Here is a 22,680-nt window from a genome sequence, read left to right on the forward strand (position 1 = left end):
TCGTCCTGGCACCTTGGCGGCGACGCGTTTTCGACTCCATTCATAACTTGTCACACCCCTCCATCAGGACAACCGTCCGGATGGTCTCCAGCAGGTTTGTTTGGCACGGACTCCGCAAGCAGGTCAGTGAATGGGCCAAAATGTACCTGCACTGCCAGATGGCCAAGGTGCAGCGACACACCAAAGCTCTGCCGCAACAGTTCCACCCCACCCACCAGCGTTTCAACCACATTCATGTGGATATCGTGGGCCCCCTGCCAGTGCCGCGAGGAGCACGGCACCTCCTGACTATCGTGGACCGGTTCACCGGATGGCCAAAGGCGATCCCGTTCACCGACACCACCTCCCAATCTTGCGCCCGGGCACTGATCGCCACCTGGGTGTCCCGCTTTGGTGTACCGGCCCAAATTACCTCCGACAGAGGCGCCCAGTTCACCTCCAGCCTGTGGTCAGCTAGGGCCAGCCTTTTGGGGACTCAGCTGCACCACACAACTGCCTACCACCCACAGTCGAACGGGCTAGTGGAGCGTTTCCACCGTCACCTGAAGTCGGCTCTCATGGCCCGCCTGCGAGGAGCCAACTGGGCGGACGAGCTTCCCTGGGTCCTACTCGTCATCCGCACAGCACCCAAAGACGATCTGCCTTGTCAGCCGAGTTGGTATACGGTGCGCCCCTGGTCGTCCCCGGGGAGTTCCTACCAGCCCCACAGGGGCAAGAGGAAGAACCCGCAGCAGTCCTGGGCCGACTATGCAAGAGGCTCGGTAACCTGGCCCCCATACTCACTTCGCTGCATGGGCAGAGCCCGACCTGCATACCCAAAGACCTGCAGAACTGTAAGTTTGTGTTTGTACGAAGGGGCGGGCATCGGCCACCGCTGCAGCGGCCATATGAGGGGCTGTTTATGGTGCTCTGGAACAATGGGTCCACGTTCGTGCTGGACGTTGGGGGGAGAGAGGAGGTTTTCACGGTGGACCGACTCAAACTGGCCCATGTGGACCTGGCGCAACCGGTCGAGTTTCCTGCACCGCGGCGCAGAGGCCGACCTCCCAAACAGAGTCCGACCCAGACTGTGGACATTGGGTGGTGTATGGCCAGTTCTGGGGGCGGGGTTATGTGGCGACCCACTTCCCAGTGCACTCGAACCGGCTCACAAATAGCCAGTGCGCAGGCACAAAGGTCAGGTCCGCAACAAAGGGAAAAAGCCTACGGGGGTTTGTCAGTACGTGGCCCTTACAGCATCCGCGCCCGGGGAGGGCGGGATGAGGGAGGCTTTAAAGCAAGGCTGTGAAGTTCGAATAAAATCATCTTTAATTGCAGTTTGCCGACTCTGTGTCGTTACTTTAGCGCTGCGTGTAGCACACCGCTACAAGTCAATATTTCGCGTCAACACCCTTCACCTGAACTGAAAGAGGAAGGAGAGACAGCTGGTATTAAGAAGTGGAAGGAAGGGGTGATGCAAGAACTGGCCATTGGTAGGTTGATCCAATTGAGGAGTCACAGAGAGCTTCTGTGAGATAGGATAAAGTCCACAGTGGGAGAAGAGCTCTTCTTTGCAGAGAGTGCAATGTACGAGCAGTGTGCCAGAACTGTCAAGATTTTGAATCTTCAAATGCTGGTGCCTCAGGAAGATCCATCCATCATTCAGGATCATCGCAACCTGAGAGATGCCTGCTTCTCATTTCTTCCATCAAGGAGGAGGTATAGGAGCCTGAAGACTCACGCTCTAAATTTTTGGAACAGCTTTTCCGCTCTGCTATCAGATTTCTGAACAGACGACGAACCCATGAGCACGACATCAGCATTTCCCTTCTGCACTATTTTTTACTATTGCAACTTATAGTGCTTTGTTAAGTCTTGAATTGCTGCCTCAAAACAACACATTTCATTACATATGCTGGTGAAAATAAAGTTGATTCTGATTTTGATTCTGAATGGCCATTGTAGGAGCGATGGGTTCTGAAATAAATTAGCTAGTGCAAAGACAGGCAAAACTTCAGCAGTATTTGTATTTTCTGACCACTGACCCCCTTTGGGTAAAACAAAATCCATAAATAAAATGACACTGGCTATTATGAACTTGCTAATAGGTCTATTGATTCATAAAGAGATTTAGAGCATAGAAGTGTTTTATACCTCCCAGCATCTCTTTAAATTTTAATTTACAATGAAAGTAAAAGCATAAATGATTCAAAATGAAATTTCTTGTGTAAAATATACAATGTTATCTTTGCTATTAATGTATTCTGGTGAGTCACAGCATCCTACAGCATTGAAACTGGCCCTTCAGCCTAGAGACTTGATACTATCCATTAAGCACTGTTATGTTCTGTACTTTTTCCTGATCTGTATTTCAGTTCACTTTAACACCTGCAATTACCCTTCCACTGCCAGTACCTGGTGGGAACTGCTTAAAAACAAGGCCAATCCCACTCCCACTCCCTGTTTCCCTTTCTACAGCCAGCACTACCATACCACACATCAATCTTTTTTCTCAGTACCTTAACATTAATTTAATAAGTATCTCTTGTTTGTAATTCCTGTTGTGGCCTGACTCCTTTGTGTTACTTCCTGAGAACTGAGGTCGTAACATAGTGGGGGCTCATCTGGGACGATGATCTACAAATGACTTTACCAGACACATTTCCTGTTTGTGTTACTACTCGCTAGTGTTACTAAGAAAGATCAAAGCAAAGGCCAGCGCTCTGACAATTTCCCTGATATTGCTCTCTGTGACACTTTTATGGCCAAAGGTGATATGCATCTATCAGGGTTTGACCAAGAGATTCTGTCTTGTGAAAGCAATGTGTAGTGAGACTCCTAGAAAGGAGAGGCTGAAGACACGGAAAAATTGGAGTCAACAGGATGAGTTTCACCATAAAAGTCAACAATACAAAGGTGAATACAGGATTAAAGATGTTATGTTTGAATGTGTGCAGCATACGGAATAAGGTTGATGAACTTGTACCACAGTTACAGATTGGCAAGTATGATGTTGTGAGCATCACTGAATCATGGCTGAAAGAAGATTATAGCAGGGAGCTTAATGTCGAAGGATACTCACTGTATCGAAAGGATGGGGAGGAAGACAAAGGGGCTGGCATGGCTCTGATGGTAAACGATGAAATTAAATCATTAGAAGGAGGTGACATAGGGTCAGAAGGTGTTGAATTGTTGTGGATAGAACTAAGGAACTGCAAGGGTACAAAGACCCTGATGGTAGGAAGATACAGAACCCCAAGCTGTAGCAAGGATGTGGTCTACAAATTAAAATGGAAGATAGAAAATGCATGCCAAAAGGGCACTGTTACGTTAATTATGGGAGAGTTCAGTATGCAGGTAGATTGGGAAAATCAGATTGGTACGGCATTCCAAGAGGAGTAATTTCTAGAATACTGAGATGGATTTTTAGAGCAGCTCATGGTTGAGCCCACTAGGGGATCAGAAATTCTGGATGGGTGTTGTCCAATGAACCATAATTGATTAGAGAACTTAAGGCAAAAGAACCCACAGGGGACAGTGATCATAATATGATAAAATTCACACTGAAATTTGAGAAGGAGAAGCTAAAGTCAGATGTATCAGTATTACTGTGGAATAAAAGGAAATTACAGAAGTATGAGAGAGGAGATGGCGAAAATTGTTTCAAAAAGAACACTGACAGGGATGACAGCATACAGCAATAGCTTGAATTTCTCGAAGCAATTTGGATGACAGTCCTAAAGGCACTTTCTCTTTCTTCCATTTTGCAGCCAGCACTACCATATCACACATCACCCATTTGTCCCATTATCTTAACATAAATTTAACAAAAATCTCTTGTTTGTAACTCTTGTTTTGGCCTGACTCCTTTGTGTTACTTCCTGAGAGCTGAGGTTGTAACAGCACTCTTATTTGCCAACCTTATTCATATTATTCAACTCAAAACAATTCAAGTTTAACTGTCTTTCAATATTACGTAAATATTCATGAATACAGCCAAATGAAACAGCGTTACTCCGAGGTCAAGGTGGAAAACACAATACCAACAGTCACACACAGCACAAAACACACACAAGATGGGAAGCACAAATGGTATCACAGTCGCATAATAAAAGAGTCCAAAACTCACCAGCAATGTTCATCCCAGTTTGGCAAAAGAATAAACCAGGGAAGGTAGTGCACCCGTGGCTGACAAGGGAAATTAGGGATAGTATCAAGTCCAAAGAAAAAACATATAAATTAGCAAAAAAAAAGCGGCACACCTGAGGACTGGGAGAAATTCAGAGACCAGCAGAGGAGGACAAACGGCTTAATTAGGAAAGGGAAAAAAGATTATGAGAGAAAGCTGGCAGGGAACATAAAAACTGACATTAAAAGCTTTTATAGATATGTGAAAAGAAAAATATTGCTCAAGACAAATGTAGGTCCTTTACAGTCAGAAACAGGTGAATTGATCATAGGGAACAAAGACATGGCAGACCAATTGACTAGCTACTTTGGTTCTGTCTTCACTAAGGAGAACATAAATAATCTTCCAGAAATAGTAAAGGACCTAGGGTCTAGTGAGACGGAGGAACTGAGGGAAGTACATGTTAGTAAGGAAGTGGTGTTAGGTAAATTGAAGGGATTAAAGGCAGATAAATCCCCAGGGCCAGATGGTCTGCATCCCAGAGTGCTTAAGGAAGTAGCCCAAGAAATAGTGGATACATTAGTGATAATTTTTCAAAACTCCTTAGATTCTGGATTAGTTCCTGAGGATTGGAGGGTGGCTAATGTAACCCCACTTTTTAAAAAATGAGGGAGAGAGAAACCGGGGAATTATAGACTGGTTAGTCTGACATCGGTGGTGGGGAAAATGCTAGAGTCGGTTATCAAAGATGTGATAACAGCACATTTGAGAAGAGGTGAAATCATCGGACAAAGTCAGCATGGATTTGTGAAAGGAAAATCATGTCTGACGAATCTTATAGAATTGTTTGAAGATGTAACTAGTAGAGTGGATGGGGAGAGCCAGTGGATGTGGTATATTTAGATTTTCAAAAGGCTTTTGACAAGGTCCTACACAGGAGATTAGTGTGCAAACTTAAAGCACACGGTATTGGGGGTATGGTATTGACGTGGATAGAGAATTGGTTGGCAGACAGGAAGCAAAGAGTGGGAGTAAACGGGACCTTTTCAGAATGGCAGGCAGTGACTAGTGGGGTACCGCAAGGCTCAGTGCTGGGACCCCAGTTGTTTACAATATATACTAATGATTTAGATGAGGGAATTAAATGCAGCATCTCCAAGTTTGCGGATGACACAAAGCTAGGCAGCGGTGTTAGCTGTGAGGAGGATGCTAAACGGATGCAGGGTGACTTGGATAGGTTAGGTGAGTGGGCAAATTCATGGCAGATGCAATTTAGTGTGGATAAATGTGAGGTTATCCACTTTGGTTGCAAGAACAGGAAAACAGATTATTATCTGAATGGTTACCGATTAAGAAAAGGGGAGGTGCAACGAGACCTGGGTGTCATTGTACACCAGTCATTGAAGGTGGGCATGCAGGTACAGCAGGCGGTGAAAAAGGCAAATGGTATGTTGGCATTCATAGCAAAAGGATTTGAGTACAGGAGCAGGGAGGTTCTACTGCAGTTGTACAAGGCCTTGATGAGACCACACCTAGAATATTGTGTGCAGTTTTAGTCCCCTAATCTGAGGAAATACATTCTTGCCATAGAGGGAGTACAGAGAAGGTTCACTAGATTGATTCCTGGGATGGCAGGACTTTCATATGAAGAAAGACTGGATCAACTAAGCTTATACTCACTGGAATTTAGAAGATTGAGGGGGGATCTTATTAAAGCGTATAAAATTCTAAAGGGATTGGACAGGCTAGATGCAGGAGGATTGTTTCCGATGTTGGGGAAGTCCAGAATGAGGGGTCACATTTTAAGGATAAAGGCGAAGCCTTTTAGGACTGAGATGAGGAAAAACTTCTTCACACAGAGAGTGGTGAATCTGTAGAATTCTTTGCCACGGGAAACAGTTGAGGCCGGTTCATTGGCTATATTTAAGAGGAAGTTAGATATGGCCCTTGTGGCTAAAGGGATTGGGGGTATGGAGAGAAAGCAGGTACAGGGTTCTGAGTTGGATGATCAGCCATGATCATACTGAATGGCAGTGCAGACTCAAAGGGCCGAATGGCCTACTCCTGTACCTATTTTCTATATTTCTATGTAATGTGCAGTCAACCATGACAGAGCTTATCCCCTAGCAAGCAATCGCCGGAGGTGGGTGTGGTGCGGGAACAGTGGAATTAGCACCAACTCTGGTGTGGATGCTTCACAATACTGCCGCCGGTGGAGCACATCAGCTCTAATGCCCCACCCAGACAGCACTGTGGCCCAAGGCCCAGACCCCGCACACACAAGACAACAACACTTGCAGAATATCAGTAAAATACATCCACATAAAATATATATGTATATAGTCCAGACCCTTCAGTCCATTGAAATCTTCAGTTCACAATATTTCTGTCAACTTCACAGTTTCCATCTGCATGCAACGGACAATATACAGGGAATGATTAACATGTCAACCTTACTTCTCTGGCTGGAGTAGCTAAAGGAAGCCCATGTGGTCACAGAGACAACAGAAAATGCCTGAGGAGTCAGCAACACACAAAACACAAGAGGAATACAGAAATGAGCAGCTGATGTTTCATGTTGAGAACTGTTACATATTTAATATTTCAGTATTATTTGTGTAATAAATATAATGGTTGATTAAGATGAACTAAGTCTGAGGCTATGAGCCTGCTCCACCTGTTCAGGGCTTTGTGTCCATGGACTAACTTATGATCTGAATGCTGTTTCTCTTTCTCTCTCTCTCTGTGTGATAAGTGTTTCTTGTTTTTTTTAATGGGTTCTTTTGGGTTTCTTGCTTTGTCCTGTAAGGAGACAGATCTTAAGGTTATATAATGTATACATACTTTGTTAATAAATATACTTGGAAATTTGAATTTTGAGTTAAGCATTCCTGCTTAAATCATTACAGTTTATATGTATAAATACATGGATTGCATATGTCAACGCACTCCCATGTGATATGTACGTGCCTCACCTACACATGCAGTTAGACTCACATTTCAGACCATAGAACCATAGAACACTACAGCACAGTACAGGCCCTTCAGCCCTCCATGTTGTGCTGACCCATATAATTCATAAAAAAATGTACTAACCCCACACTACCCCATAACCCTCTATTTTTCTTTAATCCATGTGCCTGCCCAAGAGGCTTTTAAATACCCCTAATGATTTAGCCTCCACCACCATCCCTGGCAAGTCATTCCAGGCACTCACAACCCTCTGTGTAAAAAACTTACCCCTGATGTCTCCCCTAAACTTCACTTCCTTAATTTGGTACATATGCCCTCTGGTGTTTGCTATTGGTGCCCTGGGAAACAGGTACTGACTATCCACCCTATCTATGCCTTTCATAATCCTGTAGACCTTCCATGTCTTCTTTTGAATTAGTTTAATGTTTTGAAGTTACAATACATAACAAGAACCTATACCTGGATGAAATGATAAAGGGGATATAGCCTGTATAAAAAGATGGGGAAAAGGCATAGAGCTAGAGCTGGAAGGTGAGAGATGGATTGAGGTGAGGGGGTGATAGAGGGAGGAGGGAGAGTGGGAATGGTGTTAGAAACTGGGAAGTGCTAAGTGCTCATCACAGAAGGCTGAAGAAGATGGAATATGACAGAGAGGAAGATCAAGTATGGGATAAAAGCAGGGAGGAGTGGAGGGGAACCTATCGGAGGAGTGTGTAGGTGATAGGCAGATGAAGAGGTTGGAGAGGAGATATGGTGATGGGAAATAGCTGAATCAGGAGGAGAGAGAAAAGAGGGAAAAGAGAAAGGGGACAAGACAGCAGATGCCAGAAGTACAAGAAATTTGTGTTCATTCAACCAGAATGACAATGCACCTATCACCCATCAGCTTTCGTTCCAAGCCTTCCCTCCATCTTTTAATACTGGCTATCTCCCCTCAGTCTTTCAGTCCATGTGAAGGGTTTCAAACTAAAATGTCGACTGTCTATTTTCCTCCTCCAGCATCATTTTTGTGTGTTACTCTAGATTCCAGTATCTGTGATCTCCTTTGTCTCCAGAGTTCAGGATTGAACTCTGAACCTTTGGAATAGGGTTCTTGGTCTGTAAGTTAGCAGCTCTACTTACCGTATCACCGCAACAGGGGGCAGTGGTGTGAGATCCAAAAATGAAACTTAATTTTCATCTTTGTATTTTCTATCCATGACTCAAGAGTGACAAAATTCTCAAGTAAGAACAGGAAATGTTGGACAGTTACACCATCACTTTCTTAGTCGATATCTCGGGAAAACAACATACAGAAAACGCCCATCATTTCATTCTCCAATGATACAACAGATAGTGTTGCTGCTCGACAGCTCTGGTAACTGAGGTTTAACCCTAATCTTCAGTACTCTCTGTGTAGAGTTTACATGTCTTCCTTGCAAGAATGATGGCTACATCTCTCCCCACTATCAATGACAACTTCATCTCAGGAAGGGGACATCCATCATCATTGGCCCCCACCATCCAAGCCATGCCCTCTTCACAATGCTACGTCAGGCAGGAGGTAAAAGAGCCTGAAGAACTTGGGGGGAGCTTGATTGGCATGCAAGAGAGAATAGGTTACAACCAAATTAGTGGGGGAGTTGGCTTAGTCTAAGCATTGGCTGAAAAGACTTCTATGTTATAAGAAAATATGGATAAAATATAAAATATGAGAACAGCCATTTTTGAATAATCTTTAATTTTATTTATTTAATTTAATTTAATTTTTTATTTAGAGATAATGTGTCGAATAAACCTTTCCTGCTTACTGAGCTGTGCTGCCCAGTAATCCACCGATTTAACCTGAGCCTAATCACAGGATAATTTACAATGACCAATTAACCTTCTGGTTAAGATGATGCTACCAAATGCACATAACAGCTCTCTAATAGTTAAAAAGATAAGAAATCCACCGAAAGGCATCACTAAAACACCTTTTTTGAGGTAATTTGTTTTAAATTATTGCCACAAACAGTAAAACGGCAAGCAATTAGCAAGGCGAGTTTGAGGGATGAGCCAAGATGGTGTGTTCCAGAATCGTTGCAAACAGAAGTTCAAAGACAACATGACTGGTCCCGTAGTGAGGATGGATTGCTCTGGCTGCTGAAAGGAGAAGCTGGGGCTCGAGCACAGGAGATTCGGTGGCCTAGATGTAATAGTGTCACTGTAACCAGTATGCTACTATGGCAGCCAAGTACTAGATGTAATTGCTAGTTAGAATGTAATTTAATACTTCTCATGAGTGTAATCAAATATCAAGCCGTACGGACAAAGAGAATGGAAAGCTGGGTGGAGTATTGACAGATGGAGATCAGTCTCAACGATTGTGGGGCAATGCATTTTGGGTGGTCAAAAAGGGGTAGAATATTGACAGTAAGTGGTAGAGAACTAAGGAGTGTTGATGAACAGAGTAACCTTTGGGTTCAAATCCATAGTTCCTTGAAAGTAGTGACACAGGTAGGTAGGGTGGTGAAAGTGTCTCAATGCATACAACCTTCATAAGTCCTGTATAGAATATAAAAGTTGAGATGCCATGCTGCAATTTGACAAAGAACTGGTTATTGCATGTAATTTTGGTTACCATAATACAGTAGGGAAGTACTGGAGAGAGTGCACCAGAATATTGCCTAAATTGGAGGGCTTCAATTATAAGACCATAAGAACATAAGGCATACAAGCAGAATTAGGCCATTCAGCCCATTGAATCCACTCCACTATTTCATCATGGCTTATCCTGGATCCCAACTCCATACACCTGCCCTCTCACTATATCCCTTGCTGCCCCAACTAATTGGAAATCTATCAACTTGCACTTTAAGTATACCCACAGACTTGGCCTCAACCATAGTCTATGTTAGAATATTCCACAGATTTACCACACTATGGCTAAACAAGATACCTCCTTACCTCTGTTCTAAGGGGTTGTCCCTCAGTTTTGATGCAGTGCCCTGGATACCCCCGAAAGTTTCTCTCTCCATATCCACCTTATCTAGTCCTTTCAACATTTGGGAGGTTTTAAGGAGAGCCCCCTGCATCGTTCTAAATTGCAATGATTGCAGGCCCAAGGTTGCCAAATGCTCCTCATATGTTAACCTCTTCATTCCCAGAATCATCCTCGTGAACCTCCTCTGGACTCTCTCCAATGTCAACACATCTTTTTTGAGATAAGGGGCCTAAAACTGTTGACAATACTCCAAGTGTAGTCTGGTGTGGGCTTCAGGCATGTGTATCTCCTGCCTCATGATAACAGCAAGTAGATAGCATGGTATTAATGGAGTGGATTTTTGATAATGGAATTGTGGATCCAGGACTGGATCCAGGACTCTGAATAATTTTGGGTGCCATAATTTTTGGGGATTCATTAGTTAGGGGAACGAAGAGAAGATTCTGTGGGTGAGAACAAAATTCCCAGATGTTATGTTGTCTCTCAAGTGCTAGAGTCCAGGATTTCTCATATTGAATCCTCAGCATTCTTAACTGAGAAAGTGAACAATCAGAAGTCATGGTCCATGTAAGTACCAATGGCATAGTTAGGATGAGTTATGAGTTCCGCTTATGGAGTTAGGTGCTAAGTTAAAGGGCATGACTTTCAAGGTTGTAATCTCAGGATTGCCATCCATGTTAGTGAGGCTAGAACTAGGAAGACTATACAGTTTAATACATGGCTAAGAAGTTGGTGTAGGAGGGAGGGCATAACATTTTTGGATTATTGTGCTGTATTCCAGGGAAGGTGGGAACTGTACAGAAGGGACAGTCTGTACCTGAACTGGAGGGGTCTAATATTTTAGTGGGAAGGGTTGTTAACGCAGCTCAGTTGGATTTAAACTAGATTAGCAAGGAGGATGAGAACCCGATTGCCCAAACAGTTAGAGGGGAAATTGAGGTGGCTGATGTCGGTCAGACCTCAGACAAAGTCAGGAATCAAAAGGTTGAGCATGGTGTGACCAATGTCCTGAAGTGCAATGCAAGAAGTATCGCAGGAAAGGTGGATATTAGTGCTAAAGGTGAGGTAGCTGGTTTACAAACAGAGGCAATGTGTTGTGAGAAGAGGCTGTTGATACAGTAGGGCAAGATTGCAGTCAGGAGGATGAGTTGCAATGTAAAAGGCAGACAAAATTGTAAAGGGTGAATACAGGACTGAAGGTGCTGCATTTTAATGCACACAATATACGGCATAAGGTAGATGAACTTGCAGCACATTTGCAGGTTGTCAGGTATGATATTGTAGGTGTCACTGAATCATGAGTGAAAGAAAATTATACCTGGGAGTTTACTATACAAGAATTCACATTGTAGCGAATGGACAGGCCGATGGGGTAAAGTTGCTCTGTTGCTAAAAAATCAAATCAAATCATTAGGAAGAGGTGACATAGTGTCAGAAGGTGTTGAATCTTTGTTGATAGAGCTAAGATATTGCAAGGATAAAAAGACCCTAATGGTGTACAGAACTCCAAACAGTCATGAGGATGTGGCCTATAAATTACAACAGGAGACAGAAAATGAATTCTAAAAGGGTAATATTACAGTAGTCATGGGGGACTTCAATATGCAGGTAGATTTGGAAAATTAAGTTGGTGATAGATTACAGGAGATGATCAGCTATTCTGGATTGGGTGTTGTACAAAGAACCAGAATTGATTAGAGAGCTTACGGTAAAAGAGACCTCAGGGCAAAACAATCATAATTGAATTCACCCTGAAATTTGAGAAAGAGATGCCAAATTCAGATGTATCAGTATTACAGTGGAGTAAAGAGAATTACAGAGGCTTGAGAGAGGAGTTGGCCAGAACTGAATGGAAAAGAACACTGCTAGGGATGAAGCAGAGCATTAATGGCTGGAGTTGCTGGAAGCAATCTGGAAGGCACATACATCCCAAGAGAAAAAAGTATTCTGAAGGAAAGATGGCACAACCATGGTTATCAAAAGAAGTCAAATCAACAGAAAGCTCAATGAGAGGGCACACAATAAGCAAAAATTATGGAAAGTTAGAGTATTGGGAAACTTTCAAATACTAACAGAAAGCAACTAAAAAGTCATTAAGATAAAAATGGAATACAACGGTAAGCTAGCCAATAATATTAAAGTGGATACCAAAAGTTTCTTCAGATACATAAAGTGTATCTGAGAGAGGTGCTGGAAAACGATGCTAGAGAGGTAGTAATGGGGGACAGTGAAATGGTGGACAAATGGAATAAGTATTTTGCACAATCTTCACTGTGGAAGACACGAGCAATATAGTGGGATTTCCGGGTGGCAGGAGAAACTGAGAGATGTGAAGGTAGATAAGTCACCTGGACCAGATGGTGTACACCCCAAAGTTCTGAAGAGATGTCTGAAGAGATTGTGGAGGCATTAGTAATAATCTTTCAAAAGCCAGCATGGATTTCTCAAGGGAAAATCTTGCCTGACAAATCTGTTGGAATTCTTAGAACAAATAACAAGTAGGATATTCAAAGGAGAATCGCATGATGTTGTGTACTTGGATTTTCACAAGGCCTTTGACAAGGTGCCACATGAGGTTGCTTAACAAGCTACGAGCACGTGATATTGCAGGAAAGACACTAGCATTGATAAAGCAGTGGGTGACTGGCAGGAGACAAAGTGTGGGAATAAAGGGAGTCTTTTCTGGCAGGCTGCTGATGACTAGTGGTTTTCCACAGGGGTTTGTGTTGTGTCCAATTCTTTTTAAGTTATATGTCAATGATTTGGATGATGGAATTGATGGCTTTGTTGAAAGGTTTGCAGACAATATGAAGATATCTGTAGGGGCATGTCGTTTTGAGGGAGTAGTTAGGAGTTGACTGATTAGGAAAAAGGGCAAAGAAATGGCAGAGGGAAGACAGTGTTGAGAACTATATGCTCATGCACTTTGGTAGAAGAAATGAAAGGACTATTTTCTAAATGGAGCGTGATGCACCATCAATAACTCTCTGAGACGTGAGGCGAGATATCAGCTTTTATTGACTGGAAGAAAGAACAAGCAGCAATTGACCACCATGCTACATCCTGGAGACTGAGAGGCAGGGCTCAAGCCCCAATCGCCTTTATACCGGGGTCAGTGGGAGGAGCCACAGGAGCAGTCAGCAGGGGGAGAGTGTCCAGACAGGTATATGTAGTTCACCACAGAGCAAAAACTAAAAAAAATTCTGAGGAGCAAAGGGGCTGAGGGATCCTTATGCAGCCTTGCCAATGGTTAATTTGCAAGTTGAATCATGATGAGGACAGCAAATGCAATGTTAGCTTTCGTATCAAGAGAGATTGAATATAAAATCAGGTATGTAATATTGAAACTTTATTAAACACTTGTGAAGCCTCACTTGGAGCATTGTCAGCAGGTTTAGCCCCTTATCATAGAAAGGATGTGCTGAAATTGGAAGGAGTTCAAAAGGGGTTCAGGAAAATGATTCCAGGATTAAATGGCTTGTCATAAGAAGAGTGTTTGATGACACTGTGCCTGTATGGACTGCAGTTTAGAAGAATGAGAAGTAACCTAATTGAAACCTTTCAAATGGTGTAAGGTCTTGAAAGATTGGATGTGAAGAGGATGTTTCCTACAGTGTGGGAGTCTAGGACCTGAGGATACGGCTTCAGAATAGAGGCAAGTCCTTTCATAACAGAGATGAGGAGGAATTTCTGTAGCCAGAGAGTGGTGAATCTGTGGAATTCAATGCCACAGGCAGCTGTGGAGGCCAAGTATATTTAAGGCAGAGATTGATAGATTCTCAATTGGTCAGGTCAGGGGCTTGAAGGGATATGGGGAGAAGGCAGGAGACTGGGGCTGATAGGAAAATTGTATCAGTTACGATGAAATGGAGGAGCAGACTTGATGATCCATATGACCTAATTCCGCTTCTATTCCTTCTGGTCTTTTATAGAATAGCCTTCCTAATTTTTGGAAAATTAGCATTGATTTCTCTGTTCAAACACTTAGGACTTTTTTACATACAGTATTGAAAATATGGATTATTACAGCTATCCAAACCACCGTGTTACTGCATTTTAAGTAGAAGGCAATGGTTTGTTTGTGTATATATATATATATATATATATTGGTCTGTTTAAGGTAAAGATGCATTGATTTAATTATCTACATACTGGTGCCTATCAATGCTAAGCAGGTTTGCTTTTAAACTACAGTTATAAGACCAAAGGACATTGGAGCAGAATTAGATATTTGGCCTATCAAGTCTGCTCTGCCATTCAATCCCGGCTGATTTATTTTTCCTCTGAATCCCATTCTCTTGGCTTCTCTCTGGAACTTTTGATGCCCTTACTAATCAAGAATCTTTCAAACTTGTCTTTAAATATACCCAATGACTTGTCCTTGATAGTGAGTGATTGACATCTGGAATTCACTGCCAGTGAAAGTTATCCTCCTCACCTATCTATGGCAATAAATTCCATAGATGAACCTTCCTCTGGCTATGGAAATCCTTCCTCTTCTCTTTTCTGAAGAGAAATCTTTATATCCTGAGGCTGTGACAATGGTCCTAGGCTCTCCTCCTATTGGAATCATCTTCTCTATGTCCACTCTATATTGCCTTTTGAATGTTCAGTTGGTTTCCATGAGATTTCCCCTCATTATTCTAAACTCTAGTGAATACAGGCCCAGAACTATCAAATAGTCCCCTTACATTAACCCTTGTCCTTGTGCCAGTTATGACAAGTAACACCAAAGTGAATGGCCATTTGAACTGCTGATGTCTCTTGAATGGTCATTGTCCAGAATACAAAATGAACACTTGTTCTTCCTGTAATTGTGCAATGGGATTACTTCCACCTCAACAGTTGGAAAAGATGTTGGCCTAAAGAATTGGTGCTTGGAATCACCTTGCCATCTTGGTGTTTGTGCCACAGACACCCCTTCCTCTAAGCCTTTCTCTGAACAAAGAAGAGCATAGATCTGATGTCACTTCATAAATCAGAACAAATAATTTAGGCTATCAATAAATTTCCTGTTGCAGATTTTTGGAGATGATATCTTTCCAAAAGATGACTAATAGGAGATCTAGTAGACTTCCTCATGTGTTTGATGAACATTGATGAACAAATTATCAATTATTTCCTTGTTGACTGTGGGAATTTATGCATGCAAATACCCTGATATACTTATATTTAATTATTTTTTAAAGCATTATGTCTTTAAAACATTTTGAGCTTGAACTCACAAACCTCAAATAAACACACAGCAGTGCTCATTGAGGGATCAGAAGTTTTAAGTTCCTGGGTGACAACATCTCTGAAGCTCAATCCTGGGCCCAACATATTGATACAATTATGAAGCAGGCATGCTGTTGGTTATATTTGATTAGGAATTTGCAGAGATTTGGTTTGTCAACAAATACTATCATAATTTTCTACAGATGTACCTTGGAGACAGAGCATTCTAACTAGTTACATTACACTCTGGTGTGGAGAGACTACTGCAAAGGACCCAAAAGAGCTGCAGATGGCTGTAGACTTAGCTGGTTCCATTTCGAGCACTAACCTCCCCATCATCAAAGACATCTTGAAAATGCAGTGCCTTAAAAAGTTGGCATCCATCATTAAGGACCCCCACCACCCTCTTCTCATTAGCACCAACGGTGAGGAGCTACAGGAGCCTGAAGACACACACACAATGTTTTAGAAACGGCTTTTTCCCCTTTGCCATCAGAGTTCAGAACGGACAATGAACCCATGAACATTACCTCATGACTTTTGCTCTACTTACTTAATTTTTAAAAATTTGTTGTAATTTGTTATATATTTAATTGTATTGAAAATAAACCAGATTCTGATTCTGAACTTAGATCATAAAAGTAGAGAATTTTGTGCTCCCTAGGAAATAAATACTTCAAGTGTGAAACTAAAGCAGTTGGACCATTTGGGAAATAGTCTGACCAAGAACTGAAAGGGGCACGATGAGTCAAATGGCCACTTTTTTTTGGCATAAAATTCAAAGGCTGCTCAGAGTTATTACATTGATGTAACCCAATTATCTCATTCACTATAAATGCAGTTTGACATTTGACTGTTGCAAGATCATCTCTTGTGTGCAACTTTATTATCTAAATGAGAACTTATCCATTCTCTTAATTATTACTAGAGCAATTACTTACTGAAATATTGGAGCCCTTCTGCAGGTTATATTTGAAATGAAATCAGCCCATAACCCTAAGCAATGCAACACACAATCAAGAATTGACAAGTCTGATGGTATTCGGAGGTTCACAATTCCTTACAGAAAGCAGGGTACATGAAGAATGGTCACTGTTGTAATGTAGTGAACTTCTTTTACAGTGCATCTCTAACAGCCACTGGACTCTGCAGTGAGAAACACACCTTTTTCAGGCTCCGTACATCCAGGGCATGTACGACTTTGGTCCCACCAAACCCATCACTCTTTGCCTGCTCTCTATCTCCCTCTGATGCTCCCCTCCCCCTTTCGTTCTCCCTAGGTCTCCCATCCCATGATCCTTTCCCTTCTCCAGCTGCGTATCCCTTTTGAGAATCAACGTTCCAGCTTCACCTCCTGTCTTCTCCTATCATTTCGGATCTCCTCCTCCCTCTCCCACTTTCAAATCTCTTACTATCTCTTCATTCAGTTAGTCCTGATGAAGGGTTTCGGCCCGAAACGTCGACTGTACTTCTTCCTATAGATGCTGCCTGGCCTGTTGCGTTCCACCAGCATTTTGTGTGTGTTGCTTGAATTTCCAACAGCTGCTGATTTCCTCGTGTTTGCCCTTCAGGTTGGGATGTCTTGCCCCAGTTCGTGTGAATGCTGTGTGATTTACTGCCCCCCTGCAATTGCCCGTTAGCAAGAAACAACAGCTTGTACACTGCATACAATTATAAAGGAAGTATATTCATATTTGTTAAATCAATAGAAGAGTTATTAAAGAAAAGAAAAAAAAACAGAAAGGGCTAATTATAATTAAGCAGTCAAATGTGCACATAAATTGGAGTTCATCTTGAATTTGTCTGTAACTCACGAGCTGGACACACGGTTCACATAAAAGCACATGCCACCATCTGAATGCCACTTGAGATCCATCTGAAATATGGGCTCTTCCACAGGGGTATTAGCCATTCCTCCTTGAAGCCATTCATCTGCACCAAGCACCTTGTGCAACAAGGACGGCATCCTCAGCCATCTTCCCTCCTGTCTGCTCCCAGTTCCCACCAAAGAATATTCTGACCCACACCAGTGCCCCTCGTGAAACCTCTTCGCACTGCGTTCGCTAGAACGTTCGCCCAATTCCACCAACCTGACTGGCTGATACCACATACCTAAGTTGAGCAACCAGTCTCTTATTTCAGCAAAAACCCAAACAAGCTAGAAGCAGAACAGACAGGTCTTATAGAACTGCTAAAATGAAATACTTACAGCATAGCAGTAAAAATCTTAACCAGAGCGTTACAGTAGGAATTCCCAGAAAGAGCAAAGCAGCAGCAATCAGACTGTGAGCTTCAATGATGCTGTTCTTTAAGATGCATTAAAAAGTGATACCTTAACTATTTTACAGAAACATTTTGGCACGAGTGCCTTACCTGAGATGAGAGAAAGGAAACATAGTAGAGGAGCCTGAAGACTCACCATTTTAGCAACTTTCTTCTTACCCTTTGCCATCACATTTATACTTTTTGAATTTTTTCCTGATATTCACAGTACTGATGCCATAATAACAATTTTGCTGGCATTTCAATGATAATACATCTGATTCTTCTTTTGAGTCTGGATATTATTGCCAATCACAAGCCACTTTGACAATAGACCAGTCTGTCAGTATTTCTTTTGTGTGCAAGTTTACAAAGTGGTGGATTGAACCCAGAAACTGTTTACACAGAGAGGAGATTTCTGTCACTGAACACCAGCTCAAAATATCAAACAAAAAACTTAAATCAAGTTTAATATCACTGTCCTATGTCATAAAATGTGTTGTTTTCTGGCAGCAGTACATTGCAATGCATAATAATAAAAACTGTAAATTACAATGTGAATATAAAAAATTAAATTAAGTAGTGCAAAAAGACAGGAAAAAATAGAGTTTGTGGGTTGTCCATTCAGTTATCTGATGACAAAGTGGAAGAAGCTATTCATGAAATATTGAGGCTCCTGTACCTTGTCCTCAATGGTAGCAATGAGAAGAGGGCATGTCCCAGATGGTGAGGGTCCTTTATGTTCAATGCTGCCTTTTTGAGACATTACCTTTTGAAGGTGTCCTGGATGCTGGGAAAGCTAGTACTCACGATGGAGAAGGTTGAGTTTACAACATTCTGCAGTTTTTTCCGATCCTGTGCACTGGCCCCTCCGTACCAAAAGGTGATGCAACCAGTTTGAATGCTCTCCACAGTACATCTATTGAAATTTAAGAGTGTTTTTATTGACCAAGTCTCCTCAAGCTCAGCTAACACCCATCCTAAATGAATGAGGGGTAAGGGAGAAGGGAGCATGAGCTGGGATGATGGGCCAACAATTTTAAAAGCTTACATTGGTGATCCATTATCTACAGTACAAGAAAGGAAACCTCACACTGAGGACAATAAGTAGAATTTCTGTTTGCAGATAAGATTTTGAGGCTTTCATGTTATCTGCATACATAATAGAAAATTGTTTGCGTCATTAATAACTGATGTTTGCAGAAAGAACTGAGACACGCAAGTGAGGGTGGTAACCAGTCTCCCAAAGGAGTTCAGCAATGTCATGCTCCTAAGGAAATAAGGTCTCATTAATAACTTATACAGGCTAACTGGAAGTACTTTATTGAGAAAGCAAAAATGGACACATAGGATTGGAATATTGATCCGCTGAAGGAGAGGCTCAACAGATTGCGTCAAAGGTGGTGTTTGAGTACAATTTTGACATGATTTCACTTGTGAAATAATGGGTGTTGCTTTATTTCTCTCTGAAGTGGAGAATATTCTCCACCAAAAGAAGTTGGAGGACTTTTTCAATTTGGGCAGCATCTATGAAGATAAATAAATAATCGACATTTCAGACCATGATCTTTCCTCAAGACTAAATTTAAGATTTTGGCTTGAAAAGCCAACAGTTTATTTAACTCCATAGATGCTGCCTGACCTGTTGAACTCCTCCAGAATATTGTGTGTGTTTTTCTGGATTTCCTGCATCTGCAGAATCTTTTGCATTAATAACTATCTACCTTACCAGTAAGATCTTTATACCAGAATTAGAACCAGAAACATGTTTATTATCAGTGACATATATAGTGAAATTTGTTGTTTTGTGACTGTAATGTGTGTATGTATTCCTTTTAGAGTAATGACTCCCCTTAGCACTATGTATGATCTGTTGACTGTGCATGTGCATTGACTTGTTGTCTATGCATATGCATTGCTTTCTCTCGCACTGCAATGTGAAAACACCTGTTAAAGCTATCTCCCATGTGCATGCTTTAACTTAATTGATATTTACATACACGGACACAACAGATTGGTGATGGATCTGAAACTGAATGTCAGAGAATATCACCAACTGCACCAATAAGGGGAAAATTATGGGATGAGACAGTGAGAGGAAAGAATTAAACAGTATGGAGAAAGCTTTCATGGACATTGGAGTACACAGCATAGTATGCAGTGAAAGACACACAACTAGCAAACTTAAAGTGAAAATAAGATGGTGATGCTTTTGCTGGGAAAGCTGATGAATTTGATTGTGTTAATGATTGCTGGGAGTCGTATACCAAAAAGGTTGAACTGTATTGTAAGATGAATGATGGGGATAAGCAAAAGCTTCCACACTTCTTAGTTTAATGGGTGCTTGAACATACAGCCTCCTATGCAACTTAGTAACCCCTGAAAAGCCAGCAAGTAAGAGGGTCGACAAAATTATTACAATTTCACAAAATCACTTGAGCCCTAAACCACTGGTAGTAGCTGAGAGATTTAGGTTTTACAAAAGAAACCAGGCAAAGGATTAAAGCAATTCTAAATACATTGAAGAACAGAACAAACTTTCCCAGTAGTGTTACTTAAGAGACGGACTTTCTGATACATTAAGGGGCTACTATCTGAAAGATATCTAACCTTAGAATGGGCATTGACCATTGCAATATCATTAGAAGCTGCAGCAAAGGAGGCAGCAGAACTAAAGAAAATGAGGTTAAAATGTGAAATGAACAAATTATTCCTGATTTGTACAAAAAGCCAAATATGTACCTGATGCAGCAAATCCTCCCATGATGCAAATGATTGATGGTTCAAAGAAAAAGGTTTGAAGAAAGTGTCTTTGAAAAAGTCACATGGAGAAATTGTACAAGTTAGATATAAAACACAACCAAAGAGAACAACACTCAGGTTTAAACACAAAACTAAACAAATATATGAAGTGATCGAATGTGAAACAGAATCAGACAACACAGAGTCTGACAAAGGTGAGCTGTCAAGCCTTGAATTGCAGAGCAGATCACAAAATCATATGTATCACAATACATGAATCTGACGTAAAACTAAAAATGGAGCTGGATGCAGGGTCAGCTTTATACATAATTTGAGAGGATGACTACAACAGACTGTTTTCTAAGCCACTATCAGGGAAGACCACAGTGAGAAGACCTACACAGTTGAAGAATTGTCTCCCAAAGGCAAACTGAAAGTGAATATGATGTATTGAAGCCAAACACAGCAGTTCAAGCTTTACGTATTGAAAAGTGGAGGGCCAGCACTTCTCTGATATGAATGGTTGAGAAAAATCCAACTAAACTGGCCACACTATCAAAGTTCTCAATGTGACATCAACAGACAACTGGCACAGCTGCTTAATGCTGATGAGAAAGTGTTTGAGAAGGGTATTGATGAACTCAAAGCCATGAAGGCCAGAATAGTACTGGATGAAGTAGCAACACCAAGATTCCATAAAGTGTGCACAGTTCTTTATGCATTACATCCTAAAGTGGATGCTATAACTTCAGAGCCTGGAGGCCTGAAATTCTCTCCAAGATTAAGTGGAGCAATTGGGTCATGCCCATTGTCGCAGAGATCAAAAAAGGAAGGCCAAAGCCATTCACCTATGTGGGGATCTCAAAGTGAGCAACAGCCTGGTGCTGTGTACTGTGCAGTATCTCTGGCCATGACTAGAAGACATTTTGGCATCTTTGGCAGGAATAGATAAACAGATTGAAGACTTGACCAAAAGATGTTCAAGATACCAAAAAGTTCAAAATGCACCTACACAGGCACTATTGGGAGTGACTGTCATCACCATGGCAAAGAATATATATTGACTTCACTGGGTCATTCATGGACTCCGTGTTTCTGATCACTGTGGATGTTCATTCAAAGTGGCCAGAGGTTAGATCAATGAAGTCAACAACATCAGAAAAAACACAAAATGCTGTGTTCCACCAGCATTTTGTGTGTGTTGTTGTTTGAATTTCCAGCATCTGCAGATTTCCTCGTGTTCACATCAGAAAAGTCTGTCTCGGCTCTGAGGACTATTTTCACCAGAAACAGCTTACCAGAACAAACGATGAGTGATATTGGACCACAAACATGTCAAAAGAATTCAGACTGTACATCGTAGGAGAGGAGGACATGAATTAACATGTCAGAATGAGAATGGAAATCAAAGTTAAAATGTTCGGTCACTATGATATTCCACTTTTGTCGATGGAGTGAAGATGTTCAACGACTGAAAAAATATCTGATGTCTACAAAGATCTGCAATTCTATTTGCCATGTCTTATTGAATTGTTGGCATGTGGCCAAGTGGCTAAGGCACTGGTCTAGTGATCTGAAGGTCGCTATTTTGAACCTCAGTTGAGGCAACATGTTGTGTCCTTGAGCAAGGCACTTAACCACACATTGCTGTGCAATGGCACCGGTGCCAAGCTGTATTGGTCCTTGCCCTTCCCTTGGACAACATCAGTGGTGTGGAGAGAGGAGACTTGCAGCATGGGCAACTACCGGTCTTCCATACAACCTTGTATACAACCTTGTATCGTAATCGATGGACAGCCGAAGAAGAAGAAGAATTGTCTATACACCCAGTTTTAAGGGCCAGAGCTAAAAGGAATGCATACTCAGGCTAGGACTTTACTCCTTCAAATGTAGGAGTTTCAAGGGAGAAATTATAGAGAGTATATAATATCATGATAACCTAGATCAAGGGCACAAAGTCTGATTCCCAGGGAAGAGAGATACAAGCTAGAGAGTATATATTTAAGGTGAGAGGGGAAAGATTTAAAAGGAATCTGAAGGGGAACTTCTCGTTGAGTGTGGTACAAATAGGGAACAAGCTGCTAGAAAAAATGGTTGAAAAGAATAGAATAAAGTATAAGTTTATTGTCATTGCACAAGACTACGAGAGTGCTGCACCAGTCTGTGCAAAACAGATATTTACAATGCGTGCATGTAGCTTAAATATAAGAAAACAATAATATTTTATTGTGTAAAGTCCATGGATAAAAGGACTTTAGAGGGATATGAACCAAATATGAGATGAGGGAACACATTCCAGTCCTCTACGAGTGATCCGAGTGGAAAGAGAGAATAATTCCAAATTTCTGAGTGTCAATATCTCTGAGGATCTAACCTGGACCCAATTATCAATGCAGCTGCAAAGAAGGCTCAG

This window comes from Hypanus sabinus, chromosome 17 (assembly GCF_030144855.1).
Source record: "Hypanus sabinus isolate sHypSab1 chromosome 17, sHypSab1.hap1, whole genome shotgun sequence".
In the NCBI taxonomy this organism is placed as follows: Eukaryota; Metazoa; Chordata; class Chondrichthyes; order Myliobatiformes; family Dasyatidae; genus Hypanus; species Hypanus sabinus.